This window comes from Chiloscyllium plagiosum, unplaced genomic scaffold (genome assembly GCF_037043375.1).
Source record: "Chiloscyllium plagiosum isolate Xiang-an unplaced genomic scaffold, Cpla_swu_hap1 HiC_scaffold_27, whole genome shotgun sequence".
In the NCBI taxonomy this organism is placed as follows: Eukaryota; Metazoa; Chordata; class Chondrichthyes; order Orectolobiformes; family Hemiscylliidae; genus Chiloscyllium; species Chiloscyllium plagiosum.
The window spans coordinates 46,029,848-46,050,684 of record NW_028270165.1 but is presented as its reverse complement, the minus strand read 5'-3'; positions in this window follow the sequence as shown (position 1 = coordinate 46,050,684).

Here is a 20,837-nt window from a genome sequence, read left to right as displayed (position 1 = left end):
AAAGGAGATGGAGCAGTGTCACTGCTTCCACCTGTAGTATAGAAAATAAAGATGGTGGAGCAGTGTCTCAGCTTCCACCTGTATTATTGGAAATAAAGGAGATGGAGCAGTGTCTCTGCTTCCTCCTGTATTATAGAAAATAAAGGAGCTGGAGCAGTGTCACTGCTTCCACGTGTATTATAGAAAATAAAGGAGGTGGAGCAGTGTCTCTGCTTCCACCTGTATTGTAGGAAATAAAGGAGATGGTGCAGTGTCTCTGCTTCCACCTGTAATATAAAAAATAAAGGAGCTGGAGCAGCGTCTCTGCTTCCTCCTGTATTATAGAAAATAAAGGAGCTGGGTCAGCGTCACTGCTTCCTCCTGTATTATAGAAAATGAAGGAGCTGGAGCAGAGTCTCTGTTTCCTCCTGTATTAAAGAAAATAAAGGAGCTGGAGCAGCGTCACTGCTTCCTCCTGTATTAAAGAAAATAAAGGAGCTGGAGCAGCGTCACTGCTTCCCCCTGTATTATAGAAAATAAAGGAGCTGGAGCAGCGTCACTGCTTCTCCCTGTATGATAGAAAGTAAAGGAGCTGGAGCAGCGTCAATTCTTCCTCCTGAATTATACAAAATAAAGGATCTGGAGCAGCATCACTGCTTCCCATGTATTATAGAAAATAAAGGAGCTGGAGCAGCGTCTCTGCTTCCTCCTGTATTATGGAAAATAAAGGAGCTGGAGCAGTGTCTCAGCTTCCTCCTGTATTATAGAAAATAAAGGAGCTGGAGCAGCGTCACTGCTTCTCCCTGTATTATAGAAAATAAACGAGCTGCAGCAGCGTCACTGCTTCCTACTGTATTATAGAAAATAAAGGAGCTGGAGCAGTGTCACAGCTTCCACCTGTATTATAGAAAATAAATGTACTGGAGAAGCGTTTCTGCTTCCTCCTGTATTATGGAAAATAAAGCAGCTGGAGCAGTGTCTCTCCTTCCTCCTGTATGATAGAAAATAAAGGATCTGGAGCAGTGTCTCTGCTTCCTCCTGGATGAGAGAAAATAAAGGAGCTGGAGCAGCGTCACTGCTTCCCCCTGTATTATAGAAAATAAAGGAGCTGCAGCAGCGTCACTGCTTCCTCATGTATTATAGAAAATAAAGGAGCTGGAGAAGTGTCACTGCTTCCACCTGTATTATAGAAAATAAAGGAGGTGGAGCAGCGTCACCGCTTCCCCCTGTATTATGGAAAATAAAGGAGCTGGAGCAGCGTCTCTGCTTCCTCCTGTATTATAGAAAATAAAGGAGCTGGAGCAGCGTCACTGCTTCCTCCTGTATTAGAGAAAATGAAGGAGCTGAAGCAGCGTCTCTGCTTCCTCCTGTATTATAGAAAATAAAGGAGCTGGAGCAGCGTCACTGCTTCCTCCTGTATTATAGAAAATAAAGGAGCTGGAGCAGTGTCTCTCCTTCCTCCTGTATGATAGAAAATAAAGGATCTGGAGCAGTGTCTCTGCTTCCTCCTGTATTATAGAAAATAAAGGAGCTGGAGCAGCGTCACAGCTTCCTCCTGTATTATAGAAAATAAAGAAGCTGGAGCAGCTTCACTGCTTCCTCCTGTATTATAGAAAATAAAGAAGCTGGAGCAGCGTCACTGCTTCCTCCTGTATTATAGAAAATAAAGGAGCTGGAGCAGCGTCACTGCTTCCTCCTGAATAATGGAAAACAAAAGGAGCTGGAGCAGCGTCACTGCTTCCTCCTGTATTATAGAAAATGAAGGAGCTGGAGCAGCGTCACTGCTTCCTCCTGTATTATGGATAATAAAGGAGATGGAGCAGTGCCTCTGCTTCCTCCTGTATTATAGAAAATAAAGGAGCTGGAGCAGCGTCTCTGCTTCCTCCTGTATTATGGAAAATAAAGGAGCTGGAGCAGTGTCCTACTTCCTCCTGTATTATAGAAAATAAAGGAGCTGGAGCAGTGTCTCTGCTTCCTCCTGTATTATAGAAAATAAAGGAGCTGGAGCAGCGTCACTGCTTCCCCCTGTATTATAGAAAATAAAGGAGCTGGAGCAGCGTCACTGCTTCCTCCTGTATTATAGAAAATAAAGGAGCTGGAGCAGTGTCACAGCTTCCACCTGTATTATAGAAAATAAAGGAGCTGGAGCAGCGTCTCTGCTTCCTCCTGTATTATGGAAAATAAAGGAGCTGGAGCAGTGTCTCTGCTTCCTCCTGTATTATAGAAAATAAAGGAGCTGGAGCAGTGTCTCTGCTTCCTCCTGTATTATAGAAAATAAAGGACTGGAGCAGCGTCACTGCTTCCCCCTGTATTATAGAAAATAAAGGAGCTTCAGCAGCGTCACTGCTTCCTACTGTCTCATAGAAAATAAAGGAGCTGGAGAAGTGTCACTGCTTCCACCTGTATTATAGAAAATAAAGGAGATGGAGCAGTGTCTCCGCTTCCTCCTGTATTATAGAAAATAAAGGAGCTGGAGCAGTGTCACTACTTCCACCTGTATTATAGAAAATAAAGGAGATGGAGCAGTGTCTCTGCTTCCACCTGTATTATAGAAAATAAAGGAGATGGAGCAGCGTCTCTGCTTCCTCCTGTATTATGGAAAATAAAGGAGCTGCAGCAGCGTCACTGCTTCCGACTGTATAATAGAAAATAAAGGAGCTGGAGAAGTGTCACTGCTTCCACCTGTATTATAGAAAATAAAGGAGATGGAGCAGTGTCTCCGCTTCCTCCTGCATTATAGAAAATAATGGAGCTGGAGCAGTGTCACTGCTTCCACCTGTATTATAGAAAATAAAGGAGATGGAGCAGTGTCTCTGCTTCCACCTGTATTATAGAAAATAAAGGAGATGGAGCAGTGTCTCTGCTTCCACCTGTATTATAAAAAGTAAAGGAGCTGGGTCAGCGTCACTGCTTCCTCCTGTATTATAGAAAATGAAGGAGCTGGAGCAGAGTCTCTGTTTCCTCCTGTATTAAAGAAAATAAAGGAGCTGGAGCAGCGTCACTGCTTCCTCCTGTATTATAGAAAATAAAGGAGCTGGAGCTGCGTCACTGCTTCTCCCTGTATGATAGAAAGTAAAGGAGCTGGAGCAGCGTCAATTCTTCCTCCTGAATTATAGAAAATAAAGGGGCTGGAGCAGCGTCACTGCTTCCTCCTGCATTCGATAAAATAAAGGAGCTGGAGCAGCATCACTGCTTCCCATGTATTATAGAAAATAAAGGAGCTGGAGCAGCGTCTCTGCTTCCTCCTGTATTATGGAAAATAAAGGAGCTGGAGCAGTGTCTCTGCTTCCTCCTGTATTATAGAAAATAAAGGAGCTGGAGCAGTGTCTCTGCTTCCTCCTGTATTATAGAAAATAAAGGAGCTGGAGCAGCGTCACTGCTTCCCCCTGTATTATCGAAAATAAACGAGCTGCAGCAGCGTCACTGCTTCCTACTGTATTATAGAAAATAAAGGAGCTGGAGCAGCGTCTCTGCTTCCTCCTGTATTATGGAAAGTAAAGGAGCTGGAGCAGTGTCTCTGCTTCCTCCTGTATTATAGAAAATAAAGGAGCTGGAGCAGCGTCTCTGCTTCCTCCTGTATTATGGAAAATAAAGGAGCTGGAGCAGTGTCTCTCCTTCCTCCTGTATGATAGAAAATAAAGGATCTGGAGGAGTGTCTCTGCTTCGTCCTGTATTATAGAAAATAAAGGAGCTGGAGCAGCGTCACTGCTTCCCCCTGTATTATAGAAAATAAAGGAGCTGCAGCAGCGTCACTGCTTCCTCATGTATTATAGAAAATAAAGGAGCTGGAGAAGTGTCACTGCTTCCACCATTATTATAGAAAATAAAGGAGGTGGAGCAGCGTCACCGCTTCCCCCTGTATTATGGAAAATAAAGGAGCTGGAGCAGCGTCTCTGCTTCCTCATGTATTATAGAAAATAAAGGAGCTGGAGCAGCGTCACTGCTTCCTCCTGTATGATAGAAAATAAAGGAGCTGGGTCAGCGTCACTGCTTCCTCCTGTATTATAGAAAATAAAGGAGCTGGAGCAGCGTCACTGCTTCCTCCTGTAATATAGAAAATAAAGGAGATGGAGCAGTGTCACTGCTTCCACCTGTAATATAGAAAATAAAGATGGTGGAGCAGTGTCTCAGCTTCCACCTGTATTATTGGAAATAAAGGAGATGGAGCAGTGTCTCTGCTTCCTCCTGTATTATAGAAAATAAAGGAGCTGGAGCAGTGTCACTGCTTCCACGTGTATTATAGAAAATAAAGGAGGTGGAGCAGTGTCTCTGCTTCCACCTGTATTGTAGGAAATAAAGGAGATGGAGCAGTGTCTCTGCTTCCACCTGTAATATAAAAAATAAAGGAGCTGGAGCAGCGTCTCTGCTTCCTCCTGTATTATAGAAAATAAAGGAGCTGGGTCAGCGTCACTGCTTCCTCCTGTATTATAGAAAATGAAGGAGCTGGAGCAGAGTCTCTGTTTCCTCCTGTATTAAAGAAAATAAAGGAGCTGGAGCAGCGTCACTGCTTCCTCCTGTATTAAAGAAAATAAAGGAGCTGGAGCAGCGTCACTGCTTCCCCCTGTATTATAGAAAATAAAGGAGCTGGAGCAGCGTCACTGCTTCTCCCTGTATGATAGAAAGTAAAGGAGCTGGAGCAGCGTCAATTCTACCTCCTGAATTATACAAAATAAAGGATCTGGAGCAGCGTCACTGCTTCCTCCTGCATTAGATAAAATAAAGGAGCTGGAGCAGCATCACTGCTTCCCATGTATTATAGAAAATAAAGGAGCTGGAGCAGCGTCTCTGCTTCCTCCTGTATTATGGAAAATAAAGGAGCTGGAGCAGTGTCTCAGCTTCCTCCTGTATTATAGAAAATAAAGGAGCTGGAGCAGCGTCACTGCTTCTCCCTGTATTATAGAAAATAAACGAGCTGCAGCAGCGTCACTGCTTCCTACTGTATTATAGAAAATAAAGGAGCTGGAGCAGTGTCACAGCTTCCACCTGTATTATAGAAAATAAATGTACTGGAGAAGCGTTTCTGCTTCCTCCTGTATTATGGAAAATAAAGCAGCTGGAGCAGTGTCTCTCCTTCCTCCTGTATGATAGAAAATAAAGGATCTGGAGCAGTGTCTCTGCTTCCTCCTGTATTATAGAAAATAAAGGAGCTGGAGCAGCGTCACTGCTTCCCCCTGTATTATAGAAAATAAAGGAGCTGCAGCAGCGTCACTGCTTCCTCATGTATTATAGAAAATAAAGGAGCTGGAGAAGTGTCACTGCTTCCACCTGTATTATAGAAAATAAAGGAGGTGGAGCAGCGTCACCGCTTCCCCCTGTATTATGGAAAATAAAGGAGCTGGAGCAGCGTCTCTGCTTCCTGCTGTATTATAGAAAATAAAGGAGCTGGAGCAGCGTCACTGCTTCCTCCTGTATGATAGAAAATAAAGGAGCTGGGTCAGCGACACTGCTTCCTCCTGTATTATAGAAAATAAAGGAGCTGGAGCAGCGTCACTGCTTCCTCCTGTAATATAGAAAATAAAGGAGATGGAGCTGTGTCACTGCTTCCACGTGTATTATAGAAAATAAAGGAGGTGGAGCAGTGTCTCTGCTTCCAGCTGTATTGTAGGAAATAAAGGAGATGGAGCAGTGTCTCTGCTTCCTCCTGTATTATAGAAAATAAAGGAGCTGGAGCATTGTCACTGCTTCCACCTGTATTATAGGAAATAAAGGAGGTGGAGCAGTGTCTCTGCTTCCTCCTGTATTATAAAAAATAAAGGAGCTGGAGCAGCGTCTCTGCTTCCTCCTGTATTATAGGAAATAAAGGAGATGGGGCAGTGTCTCTGCTTCCTCCTGTATTATAAAAAATAAAGGAGCTGGAGCAGCGTCTCTGCTTCCTCCTGTATTATAGAAAATAAAGGAGCTGGGTCAGCGTCACTGCTTCCGCCTGTATTATAGAAAATGAAGGAGCTGGAGCAGAGTCTCTGTTTCCTCCTGTATTATAGAAAATAAAGGAGCTGGAGCAGCGTCACTGCTTCCTCCTGTATTATAGAAAATAAAGGAGCTGGAGCAGCGTCACTGCTTCTCCCTGTATTATAGAAAGTAAAGGAGCTGGAGCAGCGTCAATTCTTCCTCCTGAATTATAGAAAATAAAGGAGCTGGAGCAGCGTCACTGCTTCCTCCTGTATTATAGAAAATAAAGGAGCTGGAGCAGCATCACTGCTTCCCCCTGTATTATAGAAAATAAAGGAGCTGGAGCAGCGTCACTGCTTCCTCCTGTATTATAGAAAATAAAGGAGGTGGAGCAGCGTCACCGCTTCCCCCTGTATTATGGAAAATAAAGGAGCTGGAGCAGCGTCTCTGCTTCCTCCTGTATTATAGAAAATAAAGGAGCTGGAGCAGCGTCACTGCTTCCTCCTGTATGATAGAAAATGAAGGAGCTGGAGCAGCGTCTCTGCTTCCTCCTGTATTATAGAAAATAAAGGAGCTGGAGCAGCGTCACTGCTTACTCCTGTATTAGAGAAAATGAAGGAGCTGGAGCAGCGTCACTGCTTCCTCCTGTATTATAGATAATAAAGGAGCTGGAGCATCGTCACTGCTTCCTCCTGTATTATAGAAAATAAAGGAGCTGGAGCAGCGTCTTTGCTTCCTCCTGTATTATAGATAATAAAGGAGCTGGAGCATCGTCACTGCTTCCTCCTGTATTATAGAAAATAAAGGAGCTGGAGCAGCGTCACTGCTTCCTCCTGTAATATAGAAAATAAAGGAACTGGAGCAGCGTCTCTGCGTCCTCCTGTATTCTCGAAAATAAAGGAGCTGGAGCAGCGTCTCTGCTTCCTCCTGTATTATAGAAAATAAAGGAGCTGGAGCAGCGTCTCTGCTTCCTCCTGTATTATGGAAAATAAAGGAGCTGGAGCAGTGTCTCTGCTTCCCCCTGTATTATGGAAAATAAAGGAGCTGGAGCAGTGTCTCTGCTTCCACCTGTATTATAGAAAATAAAGGAGCTGGAGCAGCGTCACTGCTTCCCCCTGTATTATAGAAAATAAACGAGCTGCAGCAGCGTCACTGCTTCCTACTGTATTATAGAAAATAAAGGAGCTGGAGCAGTGTCACAGCTTCCACCTGTATTATCTAAAATAAAGGAGCTGGAGCAGTGTCACAGCTTCCACCTGTATGATAGAAAATAAAGGATCTGGAGCAGTGTCTCTGCTTCCTCCTGTATTATAGAAAATAAAGGAGGTGGAGCAGCGTCACCGCTCCCCCCTGTATTATGGAATATAAAGGAGCTGGAGCAGCGTCTCTGCTTCCTCCTGTATTATAGAAAATAAAGGAGCTGGAGCAGCGTCTCTGCTTCCTCCTGTATGATAGAAAATGAAGGAGCTGGAGCAGCGTCTCTGCTTCCTCCTGTATTATAGAAAATAAAGGAGCTGGAGCAGCGTCACTGCTTCCTCCTGTATTAGAGAAAATGAACGAGCTGGAGCATCGTCTCTGCTTTCTCCTGTGTTATAGAAAATAAAGGAGCTGGAGCAGTGTCTCTCCTTCCTCCTGTATGATAGAAAATAAAGGATCTGGAGCAGTGTCTCTGCTTCCTCCTGTATTATAGAAAATAAAGGAGCTGGAGCAGCGCCACTGCTTCCCCCTGTATTATAGAAAATAAAGGAGCTGCAGCAGCGTCACTGCTTCCTACTGTATTATAGAAAATAAAGAAGCTGGAGCAGCGTCACTGCTTCCTCCTGTATTATAGAAAATAAAGGAGCTGGAGCAGCGTCACTGCTTCCTCCTGTATTATAGAAAATAAAGGAGCTGGAGCAGCGTCACTGCTTCCTCCTGAATTATAGAAAACAAAAGGAGCTGGAGCAGCGTCACTGCTTCCTCCTGTATTATGGAAAATAAAGGAGATGGAGCAGTGCCTCTGCTTCCTCCTGTATTATAGAAAATAAAGGATCTGGAGCAGCGTCTCTGCTTCCTCCTGTATTATGGAAAATAAAGGAGCTGGAGCAGTGTCCTGCTTCCTCCTGTATTATAGAAAATAAAGGAGCTGGAGCAGTGTCTCTGCTTCCTCCTGTGTTATAGAAAATAAAGGAGCTGGAGCAGCGTCACTGCTTCCCCCTGTATTATAGAAAATAAAGGAGCTGGAGCAGCGTCACTGCTTCCTCCTGTATTATAGAAAATAAAGGAGCTGGAGCAGTGTCACAGCTTCCACCTGTATTATAGAAAATAAAGGAGCTGGAGCAGCGTCTCTGCTTCCTCCTGTATTATGGAAAATAAAGGAGCTGGAGCAGTGTCTCTGCTTCCTCCTGTATTATAGAAAATAAAGGAGCTGGAGCAGTGTCTCTGCTTCCTCCTGTATTATAGAAAATAAAGGAGCTGGAGCAGCGTCACTGCTTCCCCCTGTATTGTAGAAAATAAAGGAGCTGCAGCAGCGTCACTGCTTCCTACTGTATTATAGAAAATAAAGGAGCTGGAGAAGTGTCACTGCTTCCACCTGTATTATAGAAAATAAAGGAGATGGAGCAGTGTCTCCGCTTCCTCCTGTATTATAGAAAATAAAGGAGCTGGAGCAGTGTCACTGCTTCCACCTGTATTATAGAAAATAAAGGAGATGGAGCAGTGTCTCTGCTTCCACCTGTATTATAGAAAATAAAGGAGATGGAGCAGCGTCTCTGCTTCCTCCTGTATTATGGAAAATAAAGGAGCTGGGTCAGCGTCACTGCTTCCTCCTGTATTATAGAAAAAGAAGGAGCTGGAGCAGAGTCTCTGTTTCCTCCTGTAATAAAGAAAATAAAGGAGCTGGAGCAGCGTCACTGCTTCTCCCTGTATGATAGAAAGTAAAGGAGCTGGAGCAGCGTCAATTCTTCCCCCTGAATTATAGAAAATAAAGGAGCTGGAGCAGCGTCACTGCTTCCTCCTGCATTAGATAAAATAAAGGAGCTGGAGCAGCATCACTGCTTCCCATGTATTATAGAAAATAAAGGAGCTGGAGCAGCGTCTCTGCTTCCTCCTGTATTATGGAAAATAAAGGAGCTGGAGCAGTGTCTCTGCTTCCTCCTGCATTATAGAAAATAAAGGAGCTGGAGCAGTGTCTCTGCTTCCTCCTGTATTATAGAAAATAAAGGAGCTGGAGCAGCGTCACTGCTTCCCCCTGTATTATAGAAAATAAACGAGCTGCAGCAGCGTCACTGCTTCCTACTGTATTATAGAAAATAAAGGAGCTGGAGCAGCGTCTCTGCTTCCTCCTGTATTATGGAAAGTAAAGGAGCTGGAGCAGTGTCTCTGCTTCCTCCTGTATTATAGAAAATAAACGAGCTGGAGCAGCGTCTCTGCTTCCTCCTGTATTATGGAAAATAAAGGAGCTGGAGCAGTGTCTCTCCTTCCTCCTGTATGATAGAAAATAAAGGATCTGGAGCAGTGTCTCTGCTTCGTCCTGTATTATAGAAAATAAAGGAGCTGGAGCAGCGTCACTGCTTCCCCCTGTATTATAGAAAATAAAGGAGCTGCAGCAGCGTCACTGCTTCCTCATGTATTATAGAAAATAAAGGAGCTGGAGAAGTGTCACTGCTTCCACCTGTATTATAGAAAATAAAGGAGGTGGAGCAGCGTCACCGCTTCCCCCTGTATTATGGAAAATAAAGGAGCTGGAGCAGCGTCTCTGCTTCCTCCTGTATTATAGAAAATAAAGGAGCTGGAGCAGCGTCACTGCTTCCTCCTGTATGATAGAAAATAAAGGAGCTGGGTCAGCGTCACTGCTTCCTCCTGTATTATAGAAAATAAAGGAACTGGAGCAGCGTCACTGCTTCCTCCTGTAATATAGAAAATAAAGGAGATGGAGCAGTGTCACTGCTTCCACCTGTATAATTGGAAATAAAGGAGATGGAGCAGTCTCTCTGCTTCCTCCTGTATTATAGAAAATAAAGGAGCTGGAGCAGTGTCACTGCTTCCACGTGTATTATAGAAAATAAAGGAGGTGGAGCAGTGTCTCTGCTTCCACCTGTATTGTAGGAAATAAAGGAGCTGGAGCAGTGTCTCAGCTTCCACCTGTATTATAAAAAATAAAGGAGCTGGAGCAGCGTCACTGCTTCTCCCTGTATTATAGAAAATAAACGAGCTGCAGCAGCGTCACTGCTTCCTACTGTATTATAGAAAATAAAGGAGCTGGAGCAGTGTCACAGCTTCCACCTGTATTATAGAAAATAAAGGAGCTGGAGCAGCGTCTCTGCTTCCTCCTGTATTATGGAAAGTAAAGGAGCTGGAGCAGTGTCTCTGCTTCCTCCTGTATTATAGAAAATAATGGAGCTGGAGCAGCGTCTCTGCTTCCTCCTGTATTATGGAAAATAAAGCAGCTGGAGCAGTGTCTCTCCTTCCTCCTGTATTATAGAAAATAAAGGATCTGGAGCAGTGTCTCTGCTTCCTCCTGTATTATAGAAAATAAAGGAGCTGGAGCAGCGTCACTGCTTCCCCCTGTATTATAGAAAATAAAGGAGCTGGAGCAGCGTCACTGCTTCCTCCTGTATTATAGAAAATAAAGGAGTTGGAGCAGCGTCACCGCTTCCCCCTGTATTATGGAAAATAAAGGAGTTGGAGCTGCGTCACTGCTTCCTCCTGTATGATAGAAAATGAAGGAGCTGGAGCAGCGTCTCTGCTTCCTCCTGTATTATAGAAAATAAAGGAGCTGCAGCAGCGTCAGTGCTTCCTACTGTATTATAGATAATAAAGGAGCTGGAGCAGCGTCACTGCTTCCTCCTGCATTATATAAAATAAAGGAGCTGGAGCAGCATCACTGCTTCACCCTGTATTATAGAAAATAAAGGAGCTGGAGCAGCGTCTCTGCTTCCTCCTGTATTATAGAAAATGAAGGAGCTGGAGCAGCGTCTCTGCTTCCTCCTGTATTATAGAAAATAATGGAGCAGGAGCAGCGTCACTGCTTCCTCCTGTATTATCGAAAATAAAGGAGGTGGAGCAGCGTCACCGCTTCCCCCTGTATTATGGAAAATAAAGGAGCTGTAGCAGCGTCACTGCTTCCTCCTGTATGATAGAAAATGAAGGAGCTGGAGCAGCGTCTCTGCTTCCTCCTGTATTATAGAAAATAAAGGAGCTGGAGCAGCGTCACTGCTTACTCCTGTATTAGAGAAAATGAAGGAGCTGGAGCAGCGTCACTGCTTCCTCCTGTATTATAGATAATAAAGGAGCTGGAGCATCGTCACTGCTTCCTCCTGTATTATAGAAAATAAAGGAGCTGGAGCAGCGTCTTTGCTTCCTCCTGTATTATAGATAATAAAGGAGCTGGAGCATCGTCACTGCTTCCTCCTGTATTATAGAAAATAAAGGAGCTGGAGCAGCGTCACTGCTTCCTCCTGTAATATAGAAAATAAAGGAACTGGAGCAGCGTCTCTGCGTCCTCCTGTATTCTCGAAAATAAAGGAGCTGGAGCAGCGTCTCTGCTTCCTCCTGTATTATAGAAAATAAAGGAGCTGGAGCAGCGTCTCTGCTTCCTCCTGTATTATGGAAAATAAAGGAGCTGGAGCAGTGTCTCTGCTTCCCCCTGTATTATGGAAAATAAAGGAGCTGGAGCAGTGTCTCTGCTTCCACCTGTATTATAGAAAATAAAGGAGCTGGAGCAGCGTCACTGCTTCCCCCTGTATTATAGAAAATAAACGAGCTGCAGCAGCGTCACTGCTTCCTACTGTATTATAGAAAATAAAGGAGCTGGAGCAGTGTCACAGCTTCCACCTGTATTATCTAAAATAAAGGAGCTGGAGCAGTGTCACAGCTTCCACCTGTATGATAGAAAATAAAGGATCTGGAGCAGTGTCTCTGCTTCCTCCTGTATTATAGAAAATAAAGGAGGTGGAGCAGCGTCACCGCTCCCCCCTGTATTATGGAATATAAAGGAGCTGGAGCAGCGTCTCTGCTTCCTCCTGTATTATAGAAAATAAAGGAGCTGGAGCAGCGTCTCTGCTTCCTCCTGTATGATAGAAAATGAAGGAGCTGGAGCAGCGTCTCTGCTTCCTCCTGTATTATAGAAAATAAAGGAGCTGGAGCAGCGTCACTGCTTCCTCCTGTATTAGAGAAAATGAACGAGCTGGAGCATCGTCTCTGCTTTCTCCTGTGTTATAGAAAATAAAGGAGCTGGAGCAGTGTCTCTCCTTCCTCCTGTATGATAGAAAATAAAGGATCTGGAGCAGTGTCTCTGCTTCCTCCTGTATTATAGAAAATAAAGGAGCTGGAGCAGCGCCACTGCTTCCCCCTGTATTATAGAAAATAAAGGAGCTGCAGCAGCGTCACTGCTTCCTACTGTATTATAGAAAATAAAGAAGCTGGAGCAGCGTCACTGCTTCCTCCTGTATTATAGAAAATAAAGGAGCTGGAGCAGCGTCACTGCTTCCTCCTGTATTATAGAAAATAAAGGAGCTGGAGCAGCGTCACTGCTTCCTCCTGAATTATAGAAAACAAAAGGAGCTGGAGCAGCGTCACTGCTTCCTCCTGTATTATGGAAAATAAAGGAGATGGAGCAGTGCCTCTGCTTCCTCCTGTATTATAGAAAATAAAGGAGCTGGAGCAGCGTCTCTGCTTCCTCCTGTATTATGGAAAATAAAGGAGCTGGAGCAGTGTCCTGCTTCCTCCTGTATTATAGAAAATAAAGGAGCTGGAGCAGTGTCTCTGCTTCCTCCTGTGTTATAGAAAATAAAGGAGCTGGAGCAGCGTCACTGCTTCCCCCTGTATTATAGAAAATAAAGGAGCTGGAGCAGCGTCACTGCTTCCTCCTGTATTATAGAAAATAAAGGAGCTGGAGCAGTGTCACAGCTTCCACCTGTATTATAGAAAATAAAGGAGCTGGAGCAGCGTCTCTGCTTCCTCCTGTATTATGGAAAATAAAGGAGCTGGAGCAGTGTCTCTGCTTCCTCCTGTATTATAGAAAATAAAGGAGCTGGAGCAGTGTCTCTGCTTCCTCCTGTATTATAGAAAATAAAGGAGCTGGAGCAGCGTCACTGCTTCCCCCTGTATTGTAGAAAATAAAGGAGCTGCAGCAGCGTCACTGCTTCCTACTGTATTATAGAAAATAAAGGAGCTGGAGAAGTGTCACTGCTTCCACCTGTATTATAGAAAATAAAGGAGATGGAGCAGTGTCTCCGCTTCCTCCTGTATTATAGAAAATAAAGGAGCTGGAGCAGTGTCACTGCTTCCACCTGTATTATAGAAAATAAAGGAGATGGAGCAGTGTCTCTGCTTCCACCTGTATTATAGAAAATAAAGGAGATGGAGCAGCGTCTCTGCTTCCTCCTGTATTATGGAAAATAAAGGAGCTGGGTCAGCGTCACTGCTTCCTCCTGTATTATAGAAAAAGAAGGAGCTGGAGCAGAGTCTCTGTTTCCTCCTGTAATAAAGAAAATAAAGGAGCTGGAGCAGCGTCACTGCTTCTCCCTGTATGATAGAAAGTAAAGGAGCTGGAGCAGCGTCAATTCTTCCCCCTGAATTATAGAAAATAAAGGAGCTGGAGCAGCGTCACTGCTTCCTCCTGCATTAGATAAAATAAAGGAGCTGGAGCAGCATCACTGCTTCCCATGTATTATAGAAAATAAAGGAGCTGGAGCAGCGTCTCTGCTTCCTCCTGTATTATGGAAAATAAAGGAGCTGGAGCAGTGTCTCTGCTTCCTCCTGCATTATAGAAAATAAAGGAGCTGGAGCAGTGTCTCTGCTTCCTCCTGTATTATAGAAAATAAAGGAGCTGGAGCAGCGTCACTGCTTCCCCCTGTATTATAGAAAATAAACGAGCTGCAGCAGCGTCACTGCTTCCTACTGTATTATAGAAAATAAAGGAGCTGGAGCAGCGTCTCTGCTTCCTCCTGTATTATGGAAAGTAAAGGAGCTGGAGCAGTGTCTCTGCTTCCTCCTGTATTATAGAAAATAAACGAGCTGGAGCAGCGTCTCTGCTTCCTCCTGTATTATGGAAAATAAAGGAGCTGGAGCAGTGTCTCTCCTTCCTCCTGTATGATAGAAAATAAAGGATCTGGAGCAGTGTCTCTGCTTCGTCCTGTATTATAGAAAATAAAGGAGCTGGAGCAGCGTCACTGCTTCCCCCTGTATTATAGAAAATAAAGGAGCTGCAGCAGCGTCACTGCTTCCTCATGTATTATAGAAAATAAAGGAGCTGGAGAAGTGTCACTGCTTCCACCTGTATTATAGAAAATAAAGGAGGTGGAGCAGCGTCACCGCTTCCCCCTGTATTATGGAAAATAAAGGAGCTGGAGCAGCGTCTCTGCTTCCTCCTGTATTATAGAAAATAAAGGAGCTGGAGCAGCGTCACTGCTTCCTCCTGTATGATAGAAAATAAAGGAGCTGGGTCAGCGTCACTGCTTCCTCCTGTATTATAGAAAATAAAGGAACTGGAGCAGCGTCACTGCTTCCTCCTGTAATATAGAAAATAAAGGAGATGGAGCAGTGTCACTGCTTCCACCTGTATAATTGGAAATAAAGGAGATGGAGCAGTCTCTCTGCTTCCTCCTGTATTATAGAAAATAAAGGAGCTGGAGCAGTGTCACTGCTTCCACGTGTATTATAGAAAATAAAGGAGGTGGAGCAGTGTCTCTGCTTCCACCTGTATTGTAGGAAATAAAGGAGCTGGAGCAGTGTCTCAGCTTCCACCTGTATTATAAAAAATAAAGGAGCTGGAGCAGCGTCACTGCTTCTCCCTGTATTATAGAAAATAAACGAGCTGCAGCAGCGTCACTGCTTCCTACTGTATTATAGAAAATAAAGGAGCTGGAGCAGTGTCACAGCTTCCACCTGTATTATAGAAAATAAAGGAGCTGGAGCAGCGTCTCTGCTTCCTCCTGTATTATGGAAAGTAAAGGAGCTGGAGCAGTGTCTCTGCTTCCTCCTGTATTATAGAAAATAATGGAGCTGGAGCAGCGTCTCTGCTTCCTCCTGTATTATGGAAAATAAAGCAGCTGGAGCAGTGTCTCTCCTTCCTCCTGTATTATAGAAAATAAAGGATCTGGAGCAGTGTCTCTGCTTCCTCCTGTATTATAGAAAATAAAGGAGCTGGAGCAGCGTCACTGCTTCCCCCTGTATTATAGAAAATAAAGGAGCTGGAGCAGCGTCACTGCTTCCTCCTGTATTATAGAAAATAAAGGAGTTGGAGCAGCGTCACCGCTTCCCCCTGTATTATGGAAAATAAAGGAGTTGGAGCTGCGTCACTGCTTCCTCCTGTATGATAGAAAATGAAGGAGCTGGAGCAGCGTCTCTGCTTCCTCCTGTATTATAGAAAATAAAGGAGCTGCAGCAGCGTCAGTGCTTCCTACTGTATTATAGATAATAAAGGAGCTGGAGCAGCGTCACTGCTTCCTCCTGCATTATATAAAATAAAGGAGCTGGAGCAGCATCACTGCTTCACCCTGTATTATAGAAAATAAAGGAGCTGGAGCAGCGTCTCTGCTTCCTCCTGTATTATAGAAAATGAAGGAGCTGGAGCAGCGTCTCTGCTTCCTCCTGTATTATAGAAAATAATGGAGCAGGAGCAGCGTCACTGCTTCCTCCTGTATTATCGAAAATAAAGGAGGTGGAGCAGCGTCACCGCTTCCCCCTGTATTATGGAAAATAAAGGAGCTGTAGCAGCGTCTCTGCTTCCTCCTGTATTATAGAAAATAAAGGAGCTGGAGCAGCGTCACTGCTTCCTCCTGTATGATAGAAAATGAAGGAGCTGGAGCAGCGTCTCTGCTTCCTCCTGTATTATAGAAAATAAAGGAGCTGCAGCAGCGTCACTGCTTCCTACTGGATGATAGAAAATAAAGGAGATGGAGCAGTGTCTCTGCTTCCTCCTGTATTATAGAAAATAATGGAGCTGGAGCAGCGTCTCTGATTCCTCCTGTATTATAGAAAATAAAGGAGCTGGGTGAGCGTCACTGCTTCCTCCTGTATTATAGAAAATGAAGGAGCTGGAGCAGAGTCTCTGTTTCCCCCTGTATTAAAGAAAATAAAGGAGCTGGAGCAGCGTCACTGCTTCCTCCTGTATTATAGAAAATAAAGGAGCTGGAGCAGCGTCAATGCTTCTCCCTGTATTATAGAAAGTAAAGGAGCTGGAGCAGCGTCAATTCTTCCTCCTGAATTATAGAAAATAAAGGAGCTGGAGCAGCGTCACTGCTTCCTCCTGCATTATATAAAATAAAGGAGCTGGAGCAGCATCACTGCTTCCCCCTGTATTATAGAAAATAAAGGAGCTGGGTCAGCGTCACTGCTTTCTCCTGTATTATAGAAAATAAAGGAACTGGAGCAGCGTCTCTGCGTCCTCCTGTATTATAGAAAATAAAGGAGCTGGAGCAGCGTCTCTGCTTCCTCCTGTATTATAGAAAATGAAGGAGCTGGAGCAGCGTCTCTGCTTCCTCCTGTATTATAGAAAATAAAGGAGCTGGAGCAGCGTCACTGCTTCCTCCTGTATTATAGAAAATAAAGGAGGTGGAGCAGCGTCACCGCTTCCCCCTGTATTATGGAAAATAAAGGAGCTGGAGCAGCGTCTCTGCTTCCTCCTGTATTATAGAAAATAAAGGAGCTGCAGCAGCGTCACTGCTTCCTCCTGTATGATAGAAAATGAAGGAGCTGGAGCAGCGTCACTGCTTCCTCCTGTATTATAGATAATAAAGGAGCTGGAGCATCGTCACTGCTTCCTCCAGTATTATAGAAAATAAAGGAGCTGGAGCAGCGTCTCTGCTTCCTCCTGTATTATAGATAATAAAGGAGCTGGAGCATCGTCACTGCTTCCTCCTGTATTATGGAAAATAAAGGAGCTGGAGCAGCGTCACTGCTTCCTCCTGTATTATGGAAAGTAAAGGAGCTGGAGCAGTGTCTCTGCTTCCTCCTGTATTATAGAAAATAAAGGAGCTGGAGCAGCGTCTCTGCTTCCTCCTGTATTATGGAAAATAAAGCAGCTGGAGCAGTGTCTCTCCTTCCTCATGTATGATAGAAAATAAAGGATCTGGAGCAGTGTCTCTGCTTCCTCCTGTATTATAGAAAATAAAGGAGCTGGAGCAGCGTCACTGCTTCCCCCTGTATTATAGAAAATAAAGGAGCTGCAGCAGCGTCACTGCTTCCTCATGTATTATAGAAAATAAAGGAGCTGGAGAAGTGTCACTGCGTCCACCTGTATTATAGAAAATAAAGGAGGTGGAGCAGCGTCACCGCTTCCCCCTGTATTATGGAAAATAAAGGAGCTGGAGCAGCGTCTCTGCTTCCTCCTGTATTATAGAAAATAAAGGAGCTGGAGCAGCGTCACCTCTTCCTACTCTATGATAGAAAATAAAGGAGCTGGGTCAGCGTCACTGCTTCCTCCTGTATTATAGAAAATAAAGGAGCTGGAGCAGCGTCACTGCTTCCTCCTGTATTATAGAAAATAAAGGAGCTGGAACAACGTCACTGCTTCCTCCTGTATTATAGAAAATAAAGGAGATGGAGCTGTGTCACTGCTTCCACGTGTATTATAGAAAATAAAGGAGGTGGAGCAGTGTCTCTGCTTCCACCTGTATTGTAGGAAATAAAGGAGATGGAGCAGTGTCTCTGCTTCCTCCTGTATTATAGAAAATGAAGGAGCTGGAGCAGTGTCACTGCTTCCACCTGTATTATAGAAAATAAAGGAGGTGGAGCAGTGTCTCTGCTTCCTCCTGTATTATAGTAAATAAAGGAGCTGGAGCAATGTCACTGCTTCCACCTGTATTATAGAAAATAAAGGAGCTGTAGCAGTGTCACTGCTTCCACCTGTATTATAGAAAATAAAGGAGGTGGAGCAGCGTCTCTGCGTTCTCCTGTATTATAGAAAATAAAGGAGCTGGAGCAGCGTCTCTGCTTCCTCCTGTATTATAGAAAATGAAGGAGCTGGAGCAGCGTCTCTGCTTCCTCCTGTATTATAGAAAATAAAGGAGCTGGAGCAGCGTCACTGCTTCCTCCTGGATTATAGAAAATAAAGGAGTTGGAGCAGCGTCACCGCTTCCCCCTGTATTATGGAAAATAAAGGAGCTGGAGCAGCGTCTCTGCTTCCTCCTGTATTATAGAAAATAAAGGAGCTGGAGCAGCGTCACTGCTTCCTCCTGTATGATAGAAAATGAAGGAGCTGGAGCAGCGTCTCTGCTTCCTCCTGTATTATAGAAAATAAAGGAGCTGCAGCAGCGTCAGTGCTTCCTACTGTATTATAGAAAATAAAGGTGCTGGAGCAGCATCACTGCTTCACCCTGTATTATAGAAAATAAAGGAGCTGGAGCAGCGTCACTGCTTCCTCCTGTATTATAGAAAATAAAGAAACTGGAGCAGCGTCTCTGCGTTCTCCTGTATTATAGAAAATAAAGGAGCTGGAGCAGCGTCTCTGCTTCTTCCTGTATTATAGAAAATGAAGGAGCTGGAGCAGCGTCTCTGCTTCCTCCTGTATTATAGAAAATAATGGAGCTGGAGCAGCGTCACTGCTTCCTCCTGTATTATAGAAAATAAAGGAGGTGGAGCAGCGTCACCGCTTCCCCCTGTATTATGGAAAATAAAGGAGCTGGAGCAGCGTCTCTGCTTCCTCCTGTATTATAGAAAATAAAGGAGCTGGAGCAGCGTCACTGCTTCCTCCTGTATTATAGAAAATAAAGGAGCTGCAGCAGCGTCATAGCTTCCTACTGTATTATAGAAAATAAAGGAGATGGAGCAGTGTCTCTGCTTCCTCCTGTATTATAGAAAATAATGGAGCTGGAGCAGTGTCACTGCTTCCTCCTGTATTATAGAAAATAAAGGAGATGGAGCAGTGTCTCTGCTTCCACCTGTATTATAAAAAATAAAGGAGCTGGAGCAGCGTCTCTGCTTCCTCCTGTATTATAGAAAATAAAGGAGCTGGGTCAGCGTCACTGCTTCCTCCTGTATTATAGAAAATGAAGGAGCTCGAGCAGAGTCTCTGTTTCCCCCTGTATTAAAGAAAATAAAGGAGCTGGAGCAGCGTCACTGCTTCCTCCTGTATTATAGAAAATAAAGGAGCTGGAGCAGCGTCACTGCTTCCTCCTGTATTATAGAAAGTAAAGGAGCTGGAGCAGCGTCAATTCTTCCTCCTGAATTATAGAAAATAAAGGAGCTGGAGCAGCGTCACTGCTTCCTCCTGCATTACATAAAATAAAGGAGCTGGAGCAGCATCACTGCTTCCCCCTGTATTATAGAAAATAAAGGAGCTGGGTCAGCGTCACTGCTTCCTCCTGTATTATAGAAAATAAAGGAACTGGAGCAGCGTCTCTGCGTCCTCCTGTATTATAGAAAATAAAGGAGCTGGAGCAGCGTCTCTACTTCCTCCTGTATTATAGAAAATGAAGGAGCTGGAGCAGCGTCTCTGCTTCCTCCTGTATTATAGAAAATAAAGGAGCTGGAGCAGCATCACTGCTTCCTCCTGTATTATAGAAAATAAAGGAGGTGGAGCAGCGTCACCGCTTCCCCCTGTATTATGGAAAATAAAGGAGCTGGAGCAGCGTCTCTGCTTCCTCCTGTATTATAGAAAATAAAGGAGCTGGAGCAGCGTCACTGCTTCCTCCTGTATTATAGAAAATGAAGGACCTGGAGCAGCGTCTCTGCTTCCTCCTGTATTATAGAAAATAAAGGAGCTGGAGCAGCGTCACTGCTTCCTCCTGTATCAGAGAAAATGAAGGAGCTGGAGCAGCGTCACTGCTTCCTCCTGTATTATAGATAATAAAGGAGCTGGAGCATCGTCACTGCTTCCTCCTGTATTATAGAAAATAAAGGAGCTGGAGCAGCGTCTCTGCTTCCTCCTGTATTATAGATAATAAAGGAGCTGGAGCATCGTCACTGCTTCCTCCTGTATTATAGAAAATAAAGGAGCTGGAGCAGCGTCACTGCTTCCTCCTGTAATATAGAAAATAAAGGAGCTGGAGCAGCGTCTCTGCGTCCTCCTGTATTATAGAAAATAAAGGAGCTGCAGCAGCGTCACTGCTTCCTACTGTATTATAGAAAATAAAGGAGCTGGAGAAGTGTCACTGCTTCCACCTGTATGATAGAAAATAAAGGAGATGGAGCAGTGTCTCCGCTTCCTCCTGTATTATAGAAAATAAAGTAGCTGGAGCAGTGTCACTGCTTCCACCTGTATTATAGAAAATAAAGGAGATGGAGCAGTGTCTCTGCTTCCACCTGTATTATAGAAAATAAAGGAGATGGAGCAGCGTCTCTGCTTCCTCCTGTATTATGGAAAATAAAGGAGCTGCAGCAGCATCACTGCTTCCGACTGTATAATAGAAAATAAAGGAGCTGGAGAAGTGTCACTGCTTCCACCTGTATTATAGAAAATAATGGAGCTGGAGCAGTGTCACTGCTTCCACCTGTATTATAGAAAATAAAGGAGATGGAGCAGTGTCTCTGCTTCCACCTGTATTATAGAAAATAAAGGAGATGGAGCAGTGTCTCTGCTTCCACCTGTATTATAAAAAATAAAGGAGCTGGAGCAGCGTCTCTGCTTCCTCCTGTATTATAGAAAATAAAGGAGCTGGGTCAGCGTCACTGCTTCCTCCTGTATTATAGAAAATGAAGGCGCTGGAGCAGAGTCTCTGTTTCCTCCTGTATTAAAGAAAATAAAGGAGCTGGAGCAGCGTCACTGCTTCCTCCTGTATTATCGAAAATAAAGGAGCTGGAGCAGCGTCACTGCTTCTCCCTGTATGATAGAAAGTAAAGGAGCTGGAGCAGCGTCAATTCTTCCTCCTGAATTATAGAAAATAAAGGAGCTGGAGCAGCGTCACTGCTTCGTCCTGCATTAGATAAAATAAAGGAGCTGGAGCAGCATCACTGCTTCCCATGTATTACAGAAAATAAAGGAGCTGGATCAGCGTCTCTGCTTCCTCCTGTATTATGGAAAATAAAGGAGCTGGAGCAGTGTCTCT